This window comes from Humulus lupulus, chromosome 3 (genome assembly GCF_963169125.1).
Source record: "Humulus lupulus chromosome 3, drHumLupu1.1, whole genome shotgun sequence".
Taxonomy (NCBI): domain Eukaryota; kingdom Viridiplantae; phylum Streptophyta; class Magnoliopsida; order Rosales; family Cannabaceae; genus Humulus; species Humulus lupulus.
Window position 1 is genome coordinate 134,090,102 of NC_084795.1, and position 14,890 is coordinate 134,104,991.

Below are 14,890 nucleotides of genomic sequence, written 5' to 3' on the forward strand. Positions count from 1 at the left end.
CCAGTTGTACTTCTGTTGTTTTCGGGTCAGGTTGGTAAGCGGAGTGGCTATCTTAGAAAAGCCTTCTACAAACATCTGATGATAGCCTGCTAGCCTGAGAAAACTTCTAACCTCTGACGCAATTTTAGGTCTTGGCCAATCCTTTATAACCTCTACCTTAGTTGGGTCTACAGAAACTCCATCCTTGGATACTATGTGGCTGATGAACGCTACTTGCGAAAGCCAAAATTTTCACTTCTTGAACTTGGCGTAAAGTTGATGCTCCTTCAGTTGCAACTTGGTCATTCTTAAATGTTCCTCGTGCTCGACTTCATCCTTAGAGTACACCAAAATATCGTCGATGAGTACTATGATGAATTTTTCCAAGTAATCCTTGAAGACTCGATTCATTAAGTCCATAAATGCAGCTGGAGTGTTGGTAAGACCAAAAGACATAACTAGAAACCCGTAATGTCCATATCGAGTTCTAAAAGCTATCTTAGGAATATCCTCATCCAATACCTTGAGCTGGTGATACCCAGACCGTAAATCAATCTTAGAAAACACGATCGCTCCTCGGAGTTGATCAAACAAGTCTTTGATCCAGGGTAGCGGGTACTTATACTTAATTGTCACCTTATTCAGCAAGCATTAATCTACACACATCCGCATGCTTCTGTCCTTCTTTTTTACAAATAGAACTTGTGCTCCCCATGGCGAATGGCTCGGTCTAATGAAACCCAAGTCTAAGAGTTCTTGTAGATGCGTCGTTAACTCCTTGAGTTCGGTAGGTGCCATCTGGTATGGTGCCTTTGAGATAGGCTCGGTGCCCGGTACTAGTTCAATTGTGAAGTCAATTTCCCGAGTCAGCGGCAACCCTGGTAAGTCATCAGGAAATACTTCTAGAAATTATTTTTTGATGCGGACGTCTCCAACCTTTACTGGTGTTTCCTTTACCACATCCATGGCGTTGGCTAAGAATGTGTGACATCCTATTTCTACCATCCTCTGAGCTTTGAGAGATGAAATAAGCGGTGTACCTAGTCCTGAAACCTTTCTCATAGAGCATAGTCTCTGACCGTCAGGAGTTTAAAACATCACTTGCTTGCGTCTGGAATCGATGGTTGCGCCATGCCTTGCTAGCCAATCCATGCCCAGTATCACGTCGAAGTCTTTGATCTCTAACTATGTCAGGTCTCCTTCTAGTTCTACGTCCTCGATTTTGATCGGTACGCCTCGTACTATCCGTGATGATAGGACCACTTCGTCCGAAGGAAATTCTGTGACAAACCTAGTTCTAAATCTTTCACAAGGTCTGTCTAATTTCTCTATCATTCTTAACGAGATATACAAGTGTGTTGCTCCCTAATCAAATAATACTGAACATATATTATCGAAGATAGGAATCTGACCTGTGACCACTTTGTTACCAGCTTCAGCTTCTCCCTGGGTCAAGGCAAAGACTCTGGCAGGAACCATCTTGTTGTCTCTTTTCTCTTCTTGCTTGAGCTGAGGACATTCCCTCTTCCAATGACCTTCCTGACCACAATTGTAACATCCCTTGGTGTTTGCATGACACTCCCCAGCATGTTTCTTTTTGCATTTGGAGCATTGCGGGTATTCTACATAACCCGACCTACTACTTCCATTGTTAGTCCATGCTCTTTTGTCATTGTCGGATTGCTTGTTGCCAGGATGCCTTCTCTTCTAACCATTATTGTTGCTAGGCTAATGGTTGTTGTGGTGATTCCGACTATTCTGAGGTTGATTATGCTGTTTAGGTTTAATCTTACTGGCCTCCTCTTTACTAACATTCACCTGGAGCCTTTCTACTTCTATAGTCGTTTCTAGGGCATCGGCATAAGTAGTGGTTCCAACAGTTGGTAGCTTGAATCCTAGCTCAATCTTTGGTCTGAGTCCTCTAGTGAACTTGGTAACCCTCAAAAAGTCTGTTGGAGCCAACTTTGGTGCAAACTTGGCTAGTTGGTCGAACTAACGAGCATACTCCGCTACTGATAAGTTTCCCTACTTCAAACTGGTGAACTCTTCTACCCTTGTGGCGATGACTGTAGAGTTATAATACTTCTTGTGAAAGAGCTCCACAAATCTAGTCCATGCGAAGTCGACGTGTTTTCCGTATCTCCCGTAGGCGATATATCGGCCCCTGTAGCTGCGATATATCGGCATACGTTGATATATCAAACACGTATTTGCACTTTTTCAGCATATTTTGAATTAAGTAAACAGCTTTGACTGGGTCATAATACGATCCTAACAGCTGCTAGAAGATTCTAGAGCTTCTAGATCTTTCTTTTAATTAAACCATTCATCAAAATACTTAAATCCTTAATAAACATGCATATGACAAGTGTCACCATCTTTTTAGTTCCATCTAAACTTTAGGTTATAATAAATGACATCTCTATAATCAGCTATATTAATCAAACCTTATGTTATAATTAGTATTCTTAAACTACAGGTTAAACTTATAAAATCCATAACTGTTGCTATGAGTGTTCAACTAAGTCCCGGGTTGAACCAAAATCCACGGAATCTAACATACTACAAACTCTAACTACTACTACTACTACTATCTAGCTAGCTAAGTAAATATTCTGGGACACACATTCTTTCACCGACATAATACTAAAAAGAGAAGAAACAGCACGTCACTTGAAGTGAGCCATACACTAATACAAATAAATTTTTAATAATCACTTTTAAAAAATTACAATATTTAGCCTAATATAAGCTTACAAGTACTACATTGTCTTTGGTAATTGTATGCAAATGATGCAAATAATTGTCCAAAAAAATATCTACAAGCCTATTGTGGTATTACTAAATTGGCACATACTAACATAATGATATTGTGATGCAGTTCTTAAACCAGATTGTAGGTGATTAGCTTGCTTAAAAGTCGGTGGATGTAGAAGACTTGAAGTGAGCTTAAAACAACAAGAAAAGGATTCTCCCTAACTCTGTGGAATCAATATTGCATGCATCCTTGTATTCTCATTTCATGCAACACAAAAAAAAAGTAATAAGTAAAGATTGCAATAAGGGGGTAAAGAAATCACATTAAAAAATAATAGTTGTCACAAAGCAAAATTTTCCATATGACTTTCAAAAGTAGAGAAACAAAAACCTAAAGGTAGCATCTCATTCATCCAGTACAATATCATATAATTAAATACTAGCAAAAAAGCAAACAAAGGAGAAAAAAAATACAAGTCAAACCTAGGCAAAGGCGGCCAAAAGAATGAAACAAAAGGAAAAACAACACACTCTTCACTAAAAAGAAACACAGAGCTAATCAAAATAAATTTCTATAAACATAAATGTATAGATTAACAAACCATATATGTATATACTCTCTAATAATATTTGTCATTAGAAAATACTCTTGATTTTTTTTCATTTCTTTCAAACACAAATGACAGCCACAATATAAATATATTTCTCTTTTCACCTCAATACAAGCCATTATATAAGCTTATATTAATTTTCGTCATGTTAGATTAATTCTTTCACCAGACAAGCTGAAAATTGAACAAAATTAGAGATTTACCAAGTTCCACTTAAAATAACTCATACATCAAATCTATATTGCAACATATATAAGTAATTCTCATCTAGAAGTTACAACACATTAATGACATGTGAAATGACAACATATTTTAATATTCAAAATTTACTAAAATTTGAATGATTATAATCCAAAAGAAAGGTTAGAACTATTAATTCTAACGAAACAGAGTAAAATCTTTATTGAAAGAAGAAGTATTATTTTTGACCAAGTAATTTGTAGAAGAGAGTATTTATACAAGAGATCAATTGAGAAAGTAGTTTAACTACTTATAACAACCATAACGAAAAACTAAAGAGCCACTAAGAAGAGTAAACACACTCTAACATAATAGGCAACTAAGATGTCTTACCAAGAACCTTGAAGAGTCCAAAAAAACATGTTGAATTATGCCTACTATATATTGCTCCATTCTTTAGTTCCATTTAGTTGGGTCTTAAATTGAGGAGGCATTCCCTATAAATCAAATATCAGCAATCTATGCAGTAATGTCACAGAAAATTAGAGAGGAACATTATTATCTATTTAATTAAGTGTATTTGATAGTGGTAATATGATTAACCTTATTTACAATACTCCAGTTTGGTTTCAACCATTTAAGTATCAAATGTAAGAGTAAAAGAAATCTAATATGTAAAATTATCACTACAGGACCAAAAATTAAGCATAACTAACAAATTAATAAATTGCAATTTAACCAAAAATTATGTTTACATATCCTCAAAACCAAATTCGACCAAGCTTCCAGTCACTACCTCCAATGCCACCATTGAAGGGTATATTACTCCAGGAGGCCTATGAAATATGCAATTCATTTTGGATATGCACCAAAAAAAAAAAAAAAAAACAAACTGAACTAAAGAAATTACAATGAAACTTGGAGAAATGATCAAAATGATAGCATAGTCTTATATATATATATAATAAATAGACTAGCCCCACCACTCCTAAGTATTTAAATCCAATGATAAACAAACTCAATCTGAGATATGAGCTTGAAAAGATATATATATATATATATATGTGTGTGTAATAAAATATGATTATTGGCATGAGGTTCCATGCACTAAGCACTATCATTAAATTTTAATACTTTTTTCATCAATAGCTAGCAAATTTATTAAATCTATGTTCAATAACTTGGATAGAAGCATGGAACTTGTACTAGAGAAAATATTTGTGTATATCACCACATAGTATATTACTCAATTCAATATTAAATAAATTTTAAAAGTGCTTCTTCTAAATGAAGAAAAATATTTGCCATATATCACATTTGGTGTCATTACCTAACTACCACCACCTATGTGTTGAATAATTCAATAATATTTATAAAAAGTATTGTACATGTCCCAACGAGAAGCACTAATTCACAGTTCACATTATACCATACCCATAATACACCAATTTTGAAGTAATAATAATGTCTTTATTTAAAAAAGTAATAATAATAATAATAATAATAATATCTAAGAGGATAACAAGGTACGCCAAATGAGTGTGAAACTAATAACGTTAAACAAGTCCCAATCAAACTATCCCTACCACTTGTTTGAAATTCACGGAATTGATTAGTTTTTGGAGTAACATGGAACAAACAAATTGGTTATGCATTATTCAATATGAATAATTATATGTAATTATTTACGTGTGTAATGGTATATCAATTTCATGTATTTTGGCAATTTCTCCATAAACTAAAATACAAAAGTGACCTTGCCTAGTTGTTTTTTTTTTCTTTCAAAGAATTAAAATAAAATACTATAACTTGTGTGACTATGCATTTTGTACCCAATAAAGAAAAACCAATGTGGAGTGTCATATGTGTGAACATCAAATAAACAATAGTATTTATTTTTTTTAAAAAAAAGGAAGCAATAACTATGTGTGAGACAATGGTGTCGTGATAATCAATGAAAGTTAGGGAGAGTAACATATAGATTGAAGTGGCAGAGGAAGAGAGAATGAGGCAGTGGGGTATTGAAGACTTTTATAGGTCTTCAATAGGTCAGATGAGAAAAATGAAAGAATTAAGAGTACTAATATATGTGATACTCAAATGTATATTCATTCTTTTCCTTTAAAATTATGTACATTCATTCTTTTCCTTCTAAAAAAAATGTACATTCATTCTTAGTTAAAAAAATATTCAATAATAAGATGTTTATATACTACTACTACAAGACGAAAAGATGACCTCTGTGCACGTGTAAAGAGAGAACAATAATTGAAAATAATAGATAAGCATAATAAAGAAATCATTATTAAGCATTACAGTTATCAGGTATGTTCATTCTTATGTTTGCTGCACCATTAACTGAGCGAACACCATGGGAAAAGCAACATGCTTAACCTCCAAAAAAGGGCAGGGAAAATAAAGGTAACCCAGACAGATTTCTACATACATATATACAGATTGTACAGATGACCTTTCGTTGAACCTAACTTATAAAATATATTGTTGACCCGCGATTTGGCCAACGACACGGAGTCAAATATATGATAAAGTATAAAACGACAATAAGAAAGATGATCTAATGGAAGAAAAGAAAACACCACATATTTATAGTGGTTCGACCCCAAAAGATAGTAATGACCTACGCCCACTTAGTGCCATTATTAAGATCGAATCTCAAAGCAGTGATCAAAGAACTAGGGTTCTTGAGTTTCACAAACTTTTAAAGAAATACAATAAAGCGATGGATAATTGCACTATAGCTCTCTCTTTTTCTCTATCTTAGCAAAAAGATTCAGGGATCAAAAGTCCCTTCCTTGAGCTATTTCATGTATATTTATAGGCTCAAGGAGGGTTACATACGCCAACGTGCCCTATCTTTCCTTAATAATCGCGTATCAAGATAATAATGAAGAAATATTCAATGAAATTATTATAAGATTACAGTTTAAGAAGGAAATAAATCAAGTTATACGACCAGCCTGGTCGTATCTAAAAATTAACCCTGACGAAGCGGTGTGCTTCTGGTCGATAGTCGAGCAGTATTCTTGCCACGTGTCAACTACGTGTGAGAAATCTTTGCCACATCATCTGCGAGCCATTTTTAGGGTAAACATTTTCCCCAAGTTTATTTATTGCGACCAGCAATAAGTAAACTGAGGAAAATGACTCTTCGAATACCCCACGAAATCTGTCAGAGTCGCCCATGCTTTCTCGAAAAAAGGTGATCAATCATGTCTAATCAAGTCTCTTCGGTTTCCCAATAACTTGTCCGATAGCTATCACACTTCCCCATGCCTTGGAAAGTTACCCTTTATGATTAACTTGGTAACCGCTCCTCGGCTAATATAAATGACCCTTCAGAATTAGTTTTTACTTTTTACACTTTAACTTTACCTTCAACAAACTGAAGAACCAGGAGCAATACTTCCAGAAGCCCAGAAACTCAGACGGATCACGAAGCTCTTGCCCAGCCGAATCAACTTAGTGCCTCAGAACTTCACTTCATCTTTCAGACAAGTACGTTTCTTCGAACCTTTCATTTGCTAATATTCCATGCAATACTCATTTGTCTCTATTCTTGATTTCTGAGTTCTTGACTGAAACTGCTTTGGGGAGATTGGGAATATTAACTGATGCTTGAAAAGGTGATGAGATAACATCTTGTAGGAGTTAAGAGCCAGTTTGGTAGTCGAGATTGTAGTCTTAGGGCGTAAAATCGAAGTAAAAATTCAATTTTTAGGCTAGTTGAAAAACTGGGTTTTTCCGGCCCCTTCGGAGTCAAAAAAACTTTTTCCTGAAATTTTTTTTACTTCTGCTTTTCAATCTGTTTTTCAAACTGCTCGTATAGAACTTAGTGATTTTGCTAGAATGTTGCTGGTTGTATAAAAGCTTAACTTTTGTACGCGAGCAACGCTATTCTAAGTTTCAACACAGATTTTTAGGCTTTACATTCTCACCTCCCCCTTTCACTGTTCACAGCTCTTCATGCAAGATCCTTGGGGTGGTGAGAATCCTATCGACGATGACTTGCTTGCCCAGTTACTTAAAGACGAGGAGCATCCGTCGTAGCTGGTGTTAGAGATTCCTTTCTCTCGAACCCCACCCAATAGACCTCAAACAAACCTTCCAGCCATGGGTAGAGTAAAATCCACAGCCCAGAAAAGAAATCTTCCAAACCTTCAGACCAGCCCGCTCCTCAGGCTAGAATTCCCTCGACTAGTGGTCGGGAAAGGAATATCCCCGACCCAATGGACGAGCATTGCCGAGAGGCGATGGCTTCGACTGAGACAATGGACGTCGACCAGATCCTAACCCGCTCATTGAATGAGTTTGCCAGTGTAAGTTATCTTTTTCTACGGAGAGACAGCCCCCTTTATATTCTACAGTTAGTCTAATCTTTGCTTTGATCGCAAGCAATTCTAACCCTTACTGCCGGTCGGCTCCGCTCGGGTGCCGTCACCGAACAGTCCAGGACTTTGGAGCAACGGAACATTGAAGAACTCAAAGCTACCGAAGTGAAATACACTGAGCAGCTTAAGGCGGTGCTCGAGGAGAAGAATAAAATGGTTGCGGAGCTAAGGGAGAAGCAGACTGCTCTAGATAAGGCCGCCGAGCAAAGAGACCAGTTGAAGGATTCTAACTGCATTAACTACCGCGAGGCTAAAAAGCTCGAGCAGGAGTTGGCTGTGAGTAGACAAGAGACTACAACGTTGGAGGGCCATATTGAGAAGATTGAACAGGTCAACGCCAGCAATTACGAAAGGTACAAGAATGCCACGAGTAAGTGTTTTTATGACTTCTGGAAAACAATCAAGGGGTTGACTTTAGCTACATTCCTGATCGCGCAAGGCATGCCGAGATAGCCCGCTGCGTTGCTCGACTGGCAGAAGAGGAGAGGGAAAGGGTACCTGCCTCGCCCGAAATCTCCTTGGCGACTGGCTTGGACGGAGTGGACAATGAAGCTACACATGTCGTCGACCAGGCACCCCTCAAGATCCTCCAGCCTTGTCGTCTGCAAATCTTGTTTTTCTTTTAATTTTTCAAGTACACGACCTACAGGTCGTGATGTAAAGACACTTATTTTCTAGTTGAATACTTATTGTTGCATGGGTAGCTTTTACTTTTAATTGAATAATTACATCCGAGCAACAACTGCTCGCGGTGTAAAAGGATACACTTTGACATTATAATATGTTTGCATTTTATTACAACATTTGTTCGCATGACTGAACTTAGCATAGTACTTTGGTTTGATTTAACAAAATTTTGAAAAATACTCTAAGTACCCTAGCATGCTTTCACTTATTTTGCTCATGTGTTTACATACCTTTCGACATGCTTTGCTTACTACTAGATACCTTATATGCCCCCTAAGTGATCGAGGAGCTTTAGGTCCTGGGTCACTTGCCTTAACCAAAACCTGTTTGAACAATACTGCTCGTAGCACAATTATTAAAATTGTAATACAGCAAGACAACACACGTAATGAGCAAATACTTGTATAAAATACAATAATTGGCAAGAATGACTGGCTGCGCACAGTCCTTTATATTTCTCGTAATAAATGGACAAAACGTGTCTGTACGAGTGATCCAAAAGATCTTACACTTATAAGCGATTAGTCACATAAAATGACCAAGCCTTTTTCATAACTTGTAAAAAGTAAAATTAATACAAGCCAATCCTTTAAGAAGGATTGTTTACTGATAGTACTTGAGCAGGTGTTCTCCATTCCAATAGCGAGGTTCGAGATTTCCGTTTAAGTGAGCAAGTTTGTAGGTGCCTGGGTGAAGGACTTCTTCGATTTGATATGACCCTTCCCAATTAGGTCTGAGTACTCCAGCAGCTTGGTCGCGGGTGTTCAGGAAAACTCTTCAAAGTACCAGATCTCCAACATTGAATTTCCTTTCTCGAACTTTAGAATTGAAATATCGAGCGACTTTTTGCTGGTACGCAGCTACTCGGAGTTGGGCTTGCTCACGCTTCTCATCGATCGAGTCTAGGGATTCCATCAATAGTTGGCTGTTCGAGGCCTGATCGTACATTATTCTGCGATGCGAAGGCGGATTTAACTCAACAAGCAACATAGCCTCATATCCATAAGCTAAAGAGAATGGAGTATGGCCTGTTGCTGTTCGATGGGAAGTTCTATACGACCAAAGGACTTCAGGCAATTTCTCTGGCCATGCCCCCTTAGCTTCTTCTAGTCTTTTCTTCAGTGTATCCTTTAGCATTTTGTTGACTACTTCGACTTGTCCATTTTCTTGGGGATGAGCGACTGAAGAAAAGCTTTTGATAATGCCATGGCGTCCGCAAAAATCCATGAATAAATCACTGTCGAATTGGGTACCATTATCCGAGACGATCTTCCTTGGCAATCCATAGCGATAAAAGATGTTTTTGATCACAAAATCTAGCACCTTCTTGGTTGTTATGGTTGCGAGTGGCTCGGCTTCGGCCCATTTAGTGAAGTAGCCAACGGCAACCACAACATACTTGACGCTGCCCTTTCCTGTGGGAAAGGATCCGATTAGATCTATGCCCCAGACTACAAACGGCCATGGACTTTGCATCTGTTTAAGTTAATTGGGGGCTGCTCGTAGGATTTTGGAGAACCTCTGGCACTTGTCGCACCTCCGCACAAACTCCATCGAGTCTTCGTTCATCATGGGCCAAAAGTATCCTTGCCTCAGTATAGTTTTTGACAAGCTTTGCCCCCCAGGGTGGTCTCCACAAAAGCCTTCGTGTACCTCTTTCATCAATTATTTGGCCTTTTCTTTTGGGATACATCTAAGGAGTGGCATTGAGTATCCCCTTCGGTACAAGATTCCATCAACCAGGATATACCTAGCAGCCTGTCGCTGAAGGGTCCTGGCTTTGTTTCTGTCCGTTGGTAATACGCCTTGCGTCAGATACTCTACATATGGTGTCATCCACGTATCCGCCATCTGGATCACCATAGCGGTCTCCTTTGGTTGGATGCTTGGCATTGATAGCCGCTCAACCGGTACTATATTCAGAGTATTAGCATCCTTTGCACTTGCTAATTTGGCCAAAGAATCAGCATTGGAATTCTGGTCGCGAGGTACTTGCTGGAGGCTGTATTTGTTGAACTGAGCCAACAAATCTCTTGTTTTGTTTAGATAGGCAACCATCTTTAAACCTCGTGCCTGGTATTCTCCTATGACTTGATTCACCACTAGCTGAGAATCACTATAGATGTCAAGCACTTTTATATTCATGTCCCTGGCTAACCGCAACCCAGCGAGTAATGCTTCATACTCGGCTTCAGTGTGAGAAGCAGTGAAGCCAAACCTGATTACACAGTGAAATCGATGCCCTTCTGGCGTTATCAATATCACTCATGCTCCAGTGTGGCACTCGTTAGAAGAACCATTTGTAAATAATGTCCACGAGGGAGCTTGGTTTATGACACTCAGGCTCTCTAGGCTCTTCAATCTGCTCGTCGTCTGTAAGTCCAGTGAACTCTGCAATGAAGTCATCCAGGGCTTGCCCTTTTATTGCTGCTCACGGAAAGTAAGATATATCAAACTGCCCAAGTTTGATTGCCCATTTTAGCAATCTACCCGCAGCCTTTGGTTTTTGCAGGACTTGCCGTAGAGGCTGGTCGGTCAAAACCATGATTGGGTGAGCTTGAAAGTAAGGCCGCAACTTCCTATAGGCCAAAATTAGGTAATAGGCTAGCTTCTCGATGGGCGGGTATCGCTGTTCTGCTCCAATTAGCCTTTTGCTTACACAGTAAACAACCTTCTGCACGCCTTCTTCCTCCCTTACTAAAACGACACTAGCAGCATATTTCGTGATCGCCAGGTAGATGAACAAAGTTTCTTTATCGACCGACTTTGACAGGATGGGTGGTTGTGCCATGTGAGTTTTTAACGGTTGAAAAGCCTGCTCGCACTCCTCTGTCCATTCAAACTTTTTGTTGCCTCTAAGTAGATTAAAAAATGGAACGCACTTATCTGTTGACTGCGAAATGAATCTACTAAGATCGGCAATTCTTCCGGTTAAACTTTGAACATACTTAATCTTTGCTGGCGATTTCATATTGATCAGGGCTTTAATTTTCTCTGGATTGGCTTCAATTCCTCTCAACTTAACTATAAATCCCAAGAACTTCCCTGATCCTACTCCGAAAGAGCATTTAAGGGGATTCGACTTCATCAAATATTTGTTCAAGACGTTCAAATCCCTTACATGCCCTTCTGCCCATTTTGACTTGACCAGCATGTCGTCGATGTAGACCTCCATGTTTGTGCTGATCAGTTCCTTAAACATGTGGTTGACTAGTCACTGGTAAGTCGCACCAGCGTTTTTCAAACTGAAGGGCATTACTTTGTAACAGTAAAGCCCTGTATCAGTTCGAAAGCTAGTGTGATCCTCATCAGGGGGATGCATACTAATCTGATTATACCCGAAGTATGCATCCATGAATGAGAGAATCTCATGTCCTGCAGTTGCATCGACTAGCTGGTCGATTCTTGGGAGTGGGAAACAATCTTTGTGGCAGGCTTTATTTAGGTCTGTAAAATCCACGCACGTACGCCATTTGCCATTCGGCTTGGGAACTAGCATGGGATTAGAGACCCACGATGGATAAAATGCCACCCTGATGAACCCATTCTCCTTTAGCTTCTTGACTTCTTCTTTTAAGGCCCTTGATCTATCTTTGTCGAGTAGCCTTCTTTTTTGTTGCACTGGTGGAAAACTCTTGTCGATGTTTAGGACAAGGTTGATGACTGCAGGGTCTATCCCGACCATATCCTTGTGCGACCAGGCAAAGACTTCCTAGTTTTTCCTTAAAAACTCCACCAATGCTTGTTTTGTTGTTGTCTTTAAGTTTTTACCGACTTTCACAACCCTGGTCGGATTTTCGTCATCAAGTTGGACCTCTGCAAGGTCCTCGATGGGGCCAATTTCTTCCTCAAAATCCCCAAAGCGAGGATCTAAATACCTATCCTCACTTTGGCCAATGCCCTATTTGGTGACATTATCACCCGAGTGGGCCTGAGCATCAGTTGGCACTTGCAACTCTTTCCTGTGAACACCTCTTGATACACCCTTCTTCGCCTTGGTAATCGAGGCGTTGTAGCACTCCCTCGCTTCCTACTGATTTCCCAATACGCAACCTATCCCTGCGTCTATTGGGAATTTTATGGCGAGGTGCCATATGAAGGTGACAGCTCGTAGGTCAACCAGAATTGGTCTCCCAATTACAGCATTGTATGCTCAAGGATAATCAACTACTATAAAAGTAGTGAGTAATGTCCTATTAGTAGGTGCAGTACCTGCTGTAACTGGAAGCCTAATCGACCCTGTTGGGGAGAGCCCTGCACCAGAAAAACCATAAATGGTTTGGTTGCATGGCTCCAGGTCTTTGACGGACAGCTTCATTCTTTCCAGCGAAGACTTGTATGGGATGTTAACCGAACTCCCTGTGTCGACCAACACCCTTTTCACCATCATGTTGGCAATTTGTACGTCTACGACCAGCAGATCGGAGTGTGGGAATCGTACATGCTAGGCATCGTCATCAGAGAAGGTTATCAATTCCTCCTCTGTACGAGCCTTTTTTGGTGCTCGATCTTCCACACTCATCATCTTGATATCCTGGTCATGGCATAGGGTTCGATTGTATCGTTCCCTTGCCTTCCCATTGTCTCCTACAAGATGTGGGCCTTCGCAGATGGTGAGTAAAGTTCCTGCCACATGAGCTGGCTGTAGAGGTGGCGAGCATTGGCGTGCAAGCGCCTGCTCATTGCCACCTTGAGCCTCTCGCTGAGACCCTCCTGCGGCTCGCACATATCTTCTCAAATGTCCCTGCCTGATCAGGAACTCAATCTCGTCTTTCAACTGGTTACATTCATTGGTGTCGTGCCCGTAGTCATTGTGAAAATGACAGAACTTTGCTGTATATCTCTTGGAGATATCTTTCCTTATAGCTACGGGTCGTTTGTAAGGCACGCTTGAGCTGGTCGCCTGGTAGAATTCAGCTCAGCTTTCGACAAGGGACGTGTAGTTGGTGAATCTTAGCTCATATCGATTGCCTTTGGGGCATTTACTCTCAGAAGCTGAGGGTTCATTGTTTGCCTGTTTTCCACCATTTCTACCATTGCCATTCCCGTTGCCTTTGCCGTTGCCATTGGGCTTTTCCGACCCGTTGGCGGCTTTGGCGAGCTCTTCCTTGAGTCCCTTGTCTTTGGTTGGTGATTTCCCTTCGTATGCAATCGCGTCTTCAAGCTTAATATATCGATCAGCCCGATCCAAGAACTCTTGGGTACTTCTAACCCCATGCTTTCTGAGGCTACTCCAGAGGGGCGAATGGAACCTCACCCCAGCAGTTAGAGCCATCATCTTACCTTCATCGCCCACTGTCTTGGCTCCAGCTGCTGCTCGCATGTAGCGTTGGACATATTCTTTCAAGGGCTCTCCCTCTTTCTGGCGTATCTTGACCAGCTGGTTGGGTCAACATTTTGGTGCTTTCATTGAGAGTGAAGACTTAAAACCTCCAAGAGATTAAATGGCGAAAACAACTAAGAAAACTAGGCAGATGATGTGTGTCGTATGTCGTATCAAATTTAAATATATATATTTTATTCACTTACACCAGCTACTTCAGTATAGCGGTAAATAAGGGTCGAACCCACGAGGACTATGATCAAATTATTATTCAAATAATACTAGACTGAAATTAAAAAAGGGGTTTTAGTTTTAATATCTAAAAACATAAAATGAAATAAATATCAACGATTGAATAACTAAGGATATAACGATATTAAAGAAATAGTCAAGAATTACTCTCCACCTTCAACAATCAATCTATCAACAATGATGAATAATATTCCCTATTCCCAATTAAACTATTAACCCCACAGATAACACTTAAGTAGTCAATTATCCCAGTTTCCCTAATATAATTAATTAAAGCTAAGCGCTCTTAATTAACCCTTTTTACCCAGCAATAAACCCATTAAGCATGCAATCTATTTAACCTAGTAAAAGCATTACACTTTGTAGAAACAGGTTAATCTAGGCAATAAATTCATTAAGCATTCAATTCATTTGACCTAGGTTCTATTTCTCATCACAATTAAAATACCCGTCACAATACCTTAATTGCAATTTATCACTTTACTTAGAATCCTAAACTATTAGGTGACTAGAAATCCTAAGATAATAGTATAACAATGCAAAACCTTAATTAGTGGCCATCTAAACAAGATTTGACAAGATCCATTATATTCAAATAGAAAAATAGAAGCAATTTAATATAAGGGAATAAAAGGAATAAAATTCATCAATGCATTCAAGATCTCATGTCTAAGATTTTGAAATAACCCTTA